The sequence below is a fragment of the Orbicella franksi genome, chromosome 6 (genome assembly GCF_964199315.1).
Source record: "Orbicella franksi chromosome 6, jaOrbFran1.1, whole genome shotgun sequence".
Lineage (NCBI taxonomy): Eukaryota > Metazoa > Cnidaria > Anthozoa > Scleractinia > Merulinidae > Orbicella > Orbicella franksi.
This window is the reverse complement of record NC_138150.1, coordinates 1681637-1690000: the sequence shown is the minus strand read 5'-3', so window position 1 is coordinate 1690000 and position 8364 is coordinate 1681637. Positions and strand designations below refer to the sequence as shown.

Sequence of the window (8364 nt, the reverse complement as noted above, 5' to 3'; positions counted from 1 at the left end):
GAGGATATATGGACCTTCTCCATGTCAGCTGTATGACGCCATCTGGCAGGCAGATCCTTAATTTTTGTTTTCAAATTTAAAATTATCACAGAATTGTTTTAGTCGTGGAGAATCGTCCCGTAGGACCGGTTAGTAAGTTTTGAAGTAGCTATAAGTACTTAAATGTTGGCGCGATTCTGACATAAAAGCAGATAGGAGTAGTCTCCAGTCTCCACCCACACCCACTCGCCATAGTGAGTAAACCTTAAAAGGGGGGCGTGTCCAGGCTAAGCACGTGATCCTCACTACACTAGGAGCAAGTTATGCCAAGAATGTATAATGGTATTAGACCGGTTAAGTCATTATCCAGTGGATGACGTTATTTGTTGTTATAACATGTATTCCTTTCTTTTTTTCACCTTTTGATCAATCCAGTTATCTTTCTCCAGAGAGCATTCATTAAATAGCATTGAGCTGAGGCTGGGTTAGTCGATGCCAAGCGTTACCCTAATATGTTAAAACTCTAATTCTGGTCGCTAGTAAGCTAAACAGTGATATAAGACTATCGTATTCACATCCACGTAATCTATCTTTGTCCCATTTCTGGTGTCTTGTACACTGGCGCATTTGATTTAGGCAGTGGTGAATTTCCTAGGATGATACCAGCTGCCTTCTCCGCCATCATAACAGTTGGTCCATTGAGATTTCCACTCACAATACTTGGCATGATTGACGCGTCAACAATCCTAAGATTTTCCACTCCGAATACTTCTGTTTTGTTATTAACTACCGCCATTGCGTCATCTTCGGCGCCCATCTTGCAGGTGCATGATGAGTGATAAACAGTGTCAGCGGTCTGTCTTACCCAGGCATCGATTTTTTCATCCGTTTGAACGAGGTCACCTTAGAAGGTAGAAATGCATAAAGTGAGAGTACTGGGTAAAAGCGCGTTAAACGGTCTTCTATAACCAGCAAGAACCAAAAGGGTTGAAAACAGGAGGCCATTTAAAAAAAAAACCATACCATTAACATTGTGGCTCGTGTACAAACTACATTTTTCAGTACATTGTTACAACTCTCTTTAAAGGTACTTTTCTAGCTCACCATAAACACGTATAAAACACCATTTCACTTTTTCTGTGCCAATTAGGCCATTTCCGAGTTATCTTTTGCCTCTGTTTCAAAACGAGTCTTCAATTCGTGCAAACCCTGTCAGCTCAAAATAAGTTTGATTTACACGAAAATGAAGCCGTAGGGGAACACATTTTCACATGAATGGTTTCGCACCAGAACCTGGTCTTGACTCAAAGGCAAAAAGCTTCAGAAATGACCTATTGCAAGAAAAAATGAGTCGCTGTAAAGGAAATATGATACCTGGCTGTAATTCTTTGCCGCGAAAATGATCCAAAGCCTTCTGGTTAAATATTTCTCTTGTGAGCCGAACAGCGTCCCTTAATTCCACTCTGTCTTGTTCAGTGGACAGGTAGTTCGGGTTGATAAGGGGATGTTCATATGGATTCAAAGACTTCAACTTCACATATCCACGACTTGTAGGACGCAAGGTGCCAGCATGAACCTTATATGAGGAATACATAATTAGAGGAGCAGCGTTAAATACGTTACACTGGCTTTTCAAAATTACTCACGGTAGCCACAGCAAGCTTGTAATTATGTCGGTCCAGTGTACTTAAAACATGCAGAATACAACGCCGTTTGTACTGTAAAACAATTCAATTAATTTAGTATCCGGTATAGAATTTTACAAGTGAGTTGGCCTAACTTAGGCATGTGACAGCTTATTTAGATCTATTTACAACAACGCTTTTTTTCACCGCTCTACAATGCCTTTAACAGATAGCCACGAGCTTGTTCTACACGACAAAAAGGCTATCTCTTTGTTTTGATGTCACATGGGGCATCATATCACGTAATTAAATCAGTCATCTTTTAGTTACTGGAGTGATGTGATAGTGTAAATTGAAAATCCTACGCCGGCGCTTACCTGATAGGCTTCTCTCTGTACAGTCACTCTGCCATGATCATTATAAGCTAAAGGTATAAAAGTGGTACTGGATATCAGGGTGAGATAGGCCTTCCCTGCTGCGGATAAAGCCACCAGCCTCCAGATGTGCAGTGGCACACGGTCCAGTCCTGGCGAGGAACCACTTGACTCCAATAGGAACCATGTTCCACCACTTAAGAGAGCGGTACAAACTTAGGGGCTGAGTACATTCCTGAAAAACACAAGAACAGTGAAAATGTACACAGGCTTGTTGGCAGCTGAATGAATTACATGTCACGTACAATGCTAGGTGCTGATGCAATAATTTTTATTTTACACAGTCTATATACTACAAACCTGGTGGAAATACCTCTCCAAAAGTTGACAAAGTCGTTTGGAGCTGCACTTCTCGACGTACCTAGTGTCATTCGCGAGTCGTTTGTTTCCAACCTTCGTAGGGGTTTCTGACGTTTTCGTTCAGGACCATACGGTTGCTCGTGTAAGCTCGAAGTTGTTATAAGATATTACTATACTTAGGGTGCAACGTCATATTAATTTGACTAGTATGAAAGCCAAAAGAACTGAAACGCACGTGGTCGGAAAAATGTGGCTATGGGATGAAGCAAAAACAATGGATGGTGGGAGACAGGAATGTGCTAACTGAAGTCATGTGTTCAAGTTTAAAAGTCTTCTGCTTCAAGAAAAGGAAGACTCAAGGAACTCTTAAATCAGGGCTACAAACCTGTTGTAAAGATACGTCCAAATGGTCCTGCAGATTGTACCCTACACCAGGAAGATGAACCTTCACGGGGATACCAAGCTTCTGCAGATCATTAGCGTTTCCGATCCCAGACAAGTTCAATATCTGCGGTGTATTAATCGCTCCAGAAGATAAAAAAAACCTCTTTCCTGGCCCTGACCCGTTTCAATTGACTTCCTAAGTGGTACTCGAATCCTACAGCACAATTCCTCTCAAAAATGATCTTGGTGATCATTGTACTTGTTTGTGCTCGGAGGCTTTTACGCCTCAATACAGGTCTGAGGTATGCATTTGGTGTATTCCACCGTACTCCTTTGTGAATTGTCATGTCCATCTAACCAAATCCTTCTTGCTGATAGCCATTCATGTCTTCTGTGAAGGGATAGCCGGCTTGGACGCCTGCATCAATAAATGCTTGGTATAAAGGATTGTCTAGTTTCTCGCCACGTGACACCTGGAGAGGACCTTCACCTCCTCTGTAATCATCTGGACCTACAGGAATTTAAATAAGTCATCTAGTCAGTTATTTAGACTTATTTAAAATCGTGCTGTGTGGTAAGCTAATTTTATCTTCCCCCTAAAAATCTGAGACTTGTTCTAGCTGCAGCTGATTCGGCAGGAGACAACTCAGATGTCTTTTCAGATGTCTTCATCGGTTAGCTGTCAAGGTGGCCTTTCTTGTGTCTTCAGGAGGAGTAAGTGTCACTGACTCAGATTTCAAAAATAATTCGACATAAAGTAAAGGTGTCCACTATGACTACTCTCTGAATTGGGCGCCAGATCAATGAAATGCAGTCTCTAATTTGGTGGTTGTCTAGTTAAGAATTACAATCTCACACTGTGGATGTAATGCGAAGGCTAACTAAAAACCCTAAAGGTTCATTTAGCCTCCAGACACATTGGAAACGAGGCGCGGGCGGTATCATGCCATCATCACGTAAATTCTTCTACATTGCAGAGCCACTAACTGCAAGTGTTTGACCTTTCCAGAAATCGTCTTGTTAGTTGTTGTTTTAGTATAAACTTCAAGCTACCAATCGTTCAAAACTTTATCTAAATCCAATGATCCTCTTCACAGACACCTCGAAAACACCAAGAAGCGGCCGTCATTTTGTTAACAAGGGCACACTGCTACATTACTCACTATCTATCACAGAATAGATAATGAGTAGCGTAGCCAATCAGACAACGGCATTCGTAATAGAACGCTAGTGGATTTATACTAACAGTCGATAATGCTACTCCCGCGATGCATGTCGGATACGTTTATGGGCTAGATTAAAGCGAATATCCTTGTCTAAACGAACAACCGCGTCGTCGGGAAACATGACAGTTTCCGGGCAAATCCTACGATCCCAAGAGCTTTATTCCTGGGATAACTGACAAACAGAACTTACATCTGATTCCGAAGAGCAAGAAAAAAAGATGTTCTATATCTCATTTTCATAAGCATGGTGCTACTAACCATGGAGAGACAAAATCGAACCTAATTCATGAGTCTGTGACTTCCTGAAGTATGGCCAACAGTCAGCATATGACCAGCCTTCAGCACCTTCCTTCTCCCAACCAAGTCATTTTGCCTAAAACAGTTAATCAAAGGATTTACAAGAGTAACGCAGCACACCAGAACTTTAATTGATTTATTTTTCACCTCAAGGCCAGAACTTTATTTCGCCGGTGTTGTACCAGTTGGTTTTTCTGACCATAGTGCTATTTTTGGGGTAAGAAAGCTACACAGGATGAAACGCCCTCCACCAAAAATTATTGAAACGAGAAATTATAAACATTATAATCCAGCATTGTTCCGTGACGACCTAAAACACATCCCATGGGAAATCATCGAACTCGAAGAAACACCAGAGGGTAGTTGGAACGCCTTTAAAGACCTTTTTCTAACAGCTGCCGACAAACACGCACCCATTGTTACGCGTCGCGCCCGTGGATATTCAGTGCCGTGGTTAACAAGCGATCTAAAGAAACTTATGCAAGAGCGTGATTACCACCACAAAAAGGCCCTAAGTACAAACAAAGAACAACATTGGAGCAATTATAAGCGGTTACGCAACACCATAAACACAAGAATGCGTAAAGAAAAAATTGACTATTATGCAAATCAACTGGCGGATGAAAAAGACCCAAAGGTGATGTGGCGAACTTTGCATAAAATCGTCCCCCAAAAAATCAAATCAGTACCTTCAAGCAGTGATGGTCTTACAGCCTCGAGATTCAATGGCTTTTTTACATCGATCGCAAACTCTCTGAGCAGCCATTTTGAACGTTGTACTCTGCCAAAAGTTATGTCAACTAGAGTTGAACAAGACTTTGTCCTTGAAGAGGTGTCATCCGGATTTCTTCAAAAAGAACTGCTCAAAATGAAGTCAACTAAAGCTACTGGCCTCGATGGAATTCCTGCTCGATTACTGAAAGATGCAGCAAATGAAATATCTAGACCAGTCGCCTACCTCATAAATTTAACAATTTCTACCTGTATGATACCATCTGAATGGAAAACTGCGAAGGTAACTCCAATATACAAATCGGGCGATAAGAGCGACCCAAATAATTATCGTCCGATTTCAGTCCTTCCGTTGATTTCTAAAGTAATGGAACGAGCAATTCAATCACAGCTTGTAGCATTTCTAATCAGAAACCATTCCTTGTCAGTGCATCAATCAGGATTCCGTAAGAAACACTCCACTGAAACAGCCACTGTACACTTTGTTGATCACATTTTAGAACAAATGGATAAACAGATGATTACCGGGTCTATTTTTATAGACCTAAAAAAAGCGTTCGATCTCGTTGACCACCTCTGCCTGCTCCACAAACTAGAACATTATGGAATTAGAGGGAAAAGTTTGAAATGGTTCGAAGACTACCTTACAGCTCGATCCCAGAAGGTCAAATACAACCAAGACGAATCATCGAGCTGAACTATTAGTTATGGGGTTCCCCAAGGGTCCATACTGGGCCCGATACTATTTGTGATATACATCAATGATCTCCCGCAAAGTCTACTGAAGTCACAAATAGGCATGTATGCCGACGATACTGTTATATATTTCTCTGATTCCTGTCCAGATATCATCAAGCAGGTTCTTCAAAACGATCTTACCAATGTTGAGAAATGGTTAGTAAGCAACAGGCTGATACTCAATCAGAGTAAAACTAAATGGATGCTGTTTGGAACTAGGCAAAAACTAGAACACTGTCCAGACTATAAAATAGAGCTTCACGGGAAAAACATTGACAGAGTATCAAGCTTCTGTTATTTAGGGGTAACACTAGATGAAAATCTTTCATGGAACGAACATGTAGAATTGATTTGTAAGAGAGTAAGAAAACGTCTCGGCCTGCTGTCACGCATACGACCCTACCTTACTCTAAAAGCTGCTAAATGCGTGTATAATTGTTTAGTTCAGCCGATTTTTGATTACACTAACACGGTATGGGATGGGCTGTCAATCGGTTGCAGTAACAGCTTGCAACGTCTGCAAAACAGAGCAGCACGCATTATACAAAGGAGGGCAACAACCGAAGGATCTTTTAAAATGTTAGGGTGGGTGGATTTGGAAACCCAAAGAAAAGCCCACAAATGCATTTTAGTTTTAAATGTTTAAATAATTTAGCTCCTCCATATTTGTCGGATTATTTTATTAGAAATTGCAACGTTCATTCTTACAACACGAGGAAAAGGAACGACATGCACTTGCCGAAACCCAAGTTAACGCTAGGGAAAAGGACTTTCAGATACTCTGGTGCTCTTCATTTTAATAATTTACCCACTACAATAAAAGAAGCAACATCGCTCCCCATTTTTAAAAATCTTCTTAGACTTTATTTTAGAGAGTAGTTTTTATTTTTAATTTTTTATAATTGTAAACGTAAATCTCTATGTATAGAAATTTAATGTAGTCTTAATTTACGCAGGGCCCCTTTTGATACCAGCCAAGTGCTGATTGGGCCACCCTGCCTAAATAAAGTTGACCTTGACCTTGACCCAGCGATCATAATCATAAGCATGACCTCTGATGTACACCATGGAATTCAGTGACGACGATCCACCCCACACTCTCCCCCTGGGTTGGTAGATGCGTCTAGAAAAAAATGAGTTCTCGTGAAGACCAGAGTTTAAAGTTTAAATGTGACTTTTTCATGTAAAACTTCGAGCTCATATAAACATACTTCATTTGGCAGTCAAAATTTCATTAGTAGGACAATACGGAATCTCTGATGATCTCACATTACTCGCACAAGTTACAAGGAAAAATAGCAGCCGATCTCTAATTTTCCTTCCTCTGCTTTTATTACGGAACTAAGATGCGAGGGCTATAAACTAAAGTTACCCAATAAGAATGCGTTGAACAAGATGACGTTATCTAAAGCTCAGCCCAGCCCTCTCATGAGGCATCTGTAGCCCATCAGGATAGCCATGACATTTACATGTATTTTAGCATCTGAAATTCAAATATCGTTCAGATTATAGGATAATAGAGTAATATCCTTGATAATTTAAGCCCTAGCGCAGTCTGTCTGTACCAGTCTCCATGATTATTTGAGTCACGTGGAGTCGATCGAGAGTTATAAGTTGCAGTCGAGAAATATAAGTCGCTATCGCCAGTTATAAGTTGCGATCGAGAGCTACAAGTAGCGATCGAGAGTTATAAGTCGCGATCGCGAGTTATAAATTGCGATCGCGAGTTGTGAGTTGCGATCGCCAGTTATAAATTGCAATCGAGAGTTGTAAGTTGCGATCGAGAGTTATAAGTTGCGATCGAAAGTTATAAGTCGCGATCGAGAGTTACAAATTGCAATGGAGAATTATAAGTCGCGATCGAGAGTTCTAAGTCGCGATTGCGAGTTATAAATTGCGATCGAGAGTTATAAGTTGCGATCGCAAGTTATAAGTTGCAATCGAGTTATAAGTCGCCATCGCGAGTTATAAGTCGAGAGTTATAAGTCGAGAGTAATAAATTGCGATCGCGAGTTAAGAGCTGCGATCGCGAGTTCTAAATTGCGATCGAGAGTTATAAGTCGCGATCGAGAGTTGTAAGTTGCGATCGCGAGTTATAAGTTGCGATCGAGAGTTATAAATTGCGATCGAGAGTTATAAGTCGCGATCGAGAGTTATAAGTCGCGATCGAGAGTTATAACTTGCGATCGAGAGTTATAAGTCCCGATCGAGAGTTATAAATTGCGATCGCGAGTTAAGAGTTGCGATCGCGAGTTCTAAATTGCGATCGAGAGTTATAAGTCGCGATCGAGAGTTGTAAGTTGCGATCGCGAGTTATAAGTTGCGATCGCGAGTTATAAATTGCGATCGAGAGTTGTAAGTCGCGATCGAGAGTTATAAGTCGCGATCGAGAGTTATAACTTGCGATCGAGAGTTATAAGTCCCGATCAAGAGTTATAAGTCGCGATCGAGAGTTATAAATTGCGATCGCGAGTTAAGAGTTGCGATCGCGAGTTCTAAATTGCGATCGAGAGTTATAAGTCGCGATCGAGAGTTGTAAGTTGCGATCGCGAGTTATAAGTTGCGATCGCGAGTTATAAATTGCGATCGAGAGTTATAAGTCGCGATCGAGAGTTATAAGTCGCGATCGAGAGTTATAAGTCCCGATCG

The 8364-nt window shown here is 41.1% G+C and overlaps 1 pseudogene across 1 annotated transcript in view; it reads right to left on the bottom strand.

Annotated features, from left to right (window-relative positions):
- LOC145489861 (choline dehydrogenase, mitochondrial-like) overlaps window positions 1–7606 on the bottom strand; it is an 8516-nt pseudogene extending 910 nt beyond the window's left edge. Inside the window, exons 1-6 of the transcript XR_014049634.1 lie at window positions 6736–7606; window positions 4207–4297; window positions 2724–3233; window positions 1982–2213; window positions 1354–1555; window positions 1–882 (exon numbers count right to left, since the gene is read on the bottom strand). The exon at window positions 1–882 is cut by the window's left edge and continues 910 nt beyond it. The product of XR_014049634.1 is annotated as a choline dehydrogenase, mitochondrial-like (transcript). The remainder of the gene's footprint in view (window positions 883–1353; window positions 1556–1981; window positions 2214–2723; window positions 3234–4206; window positions 4298–6735) is intronic.
- Window positions 7607–8364: the final 758 nt, after the last annotated feature.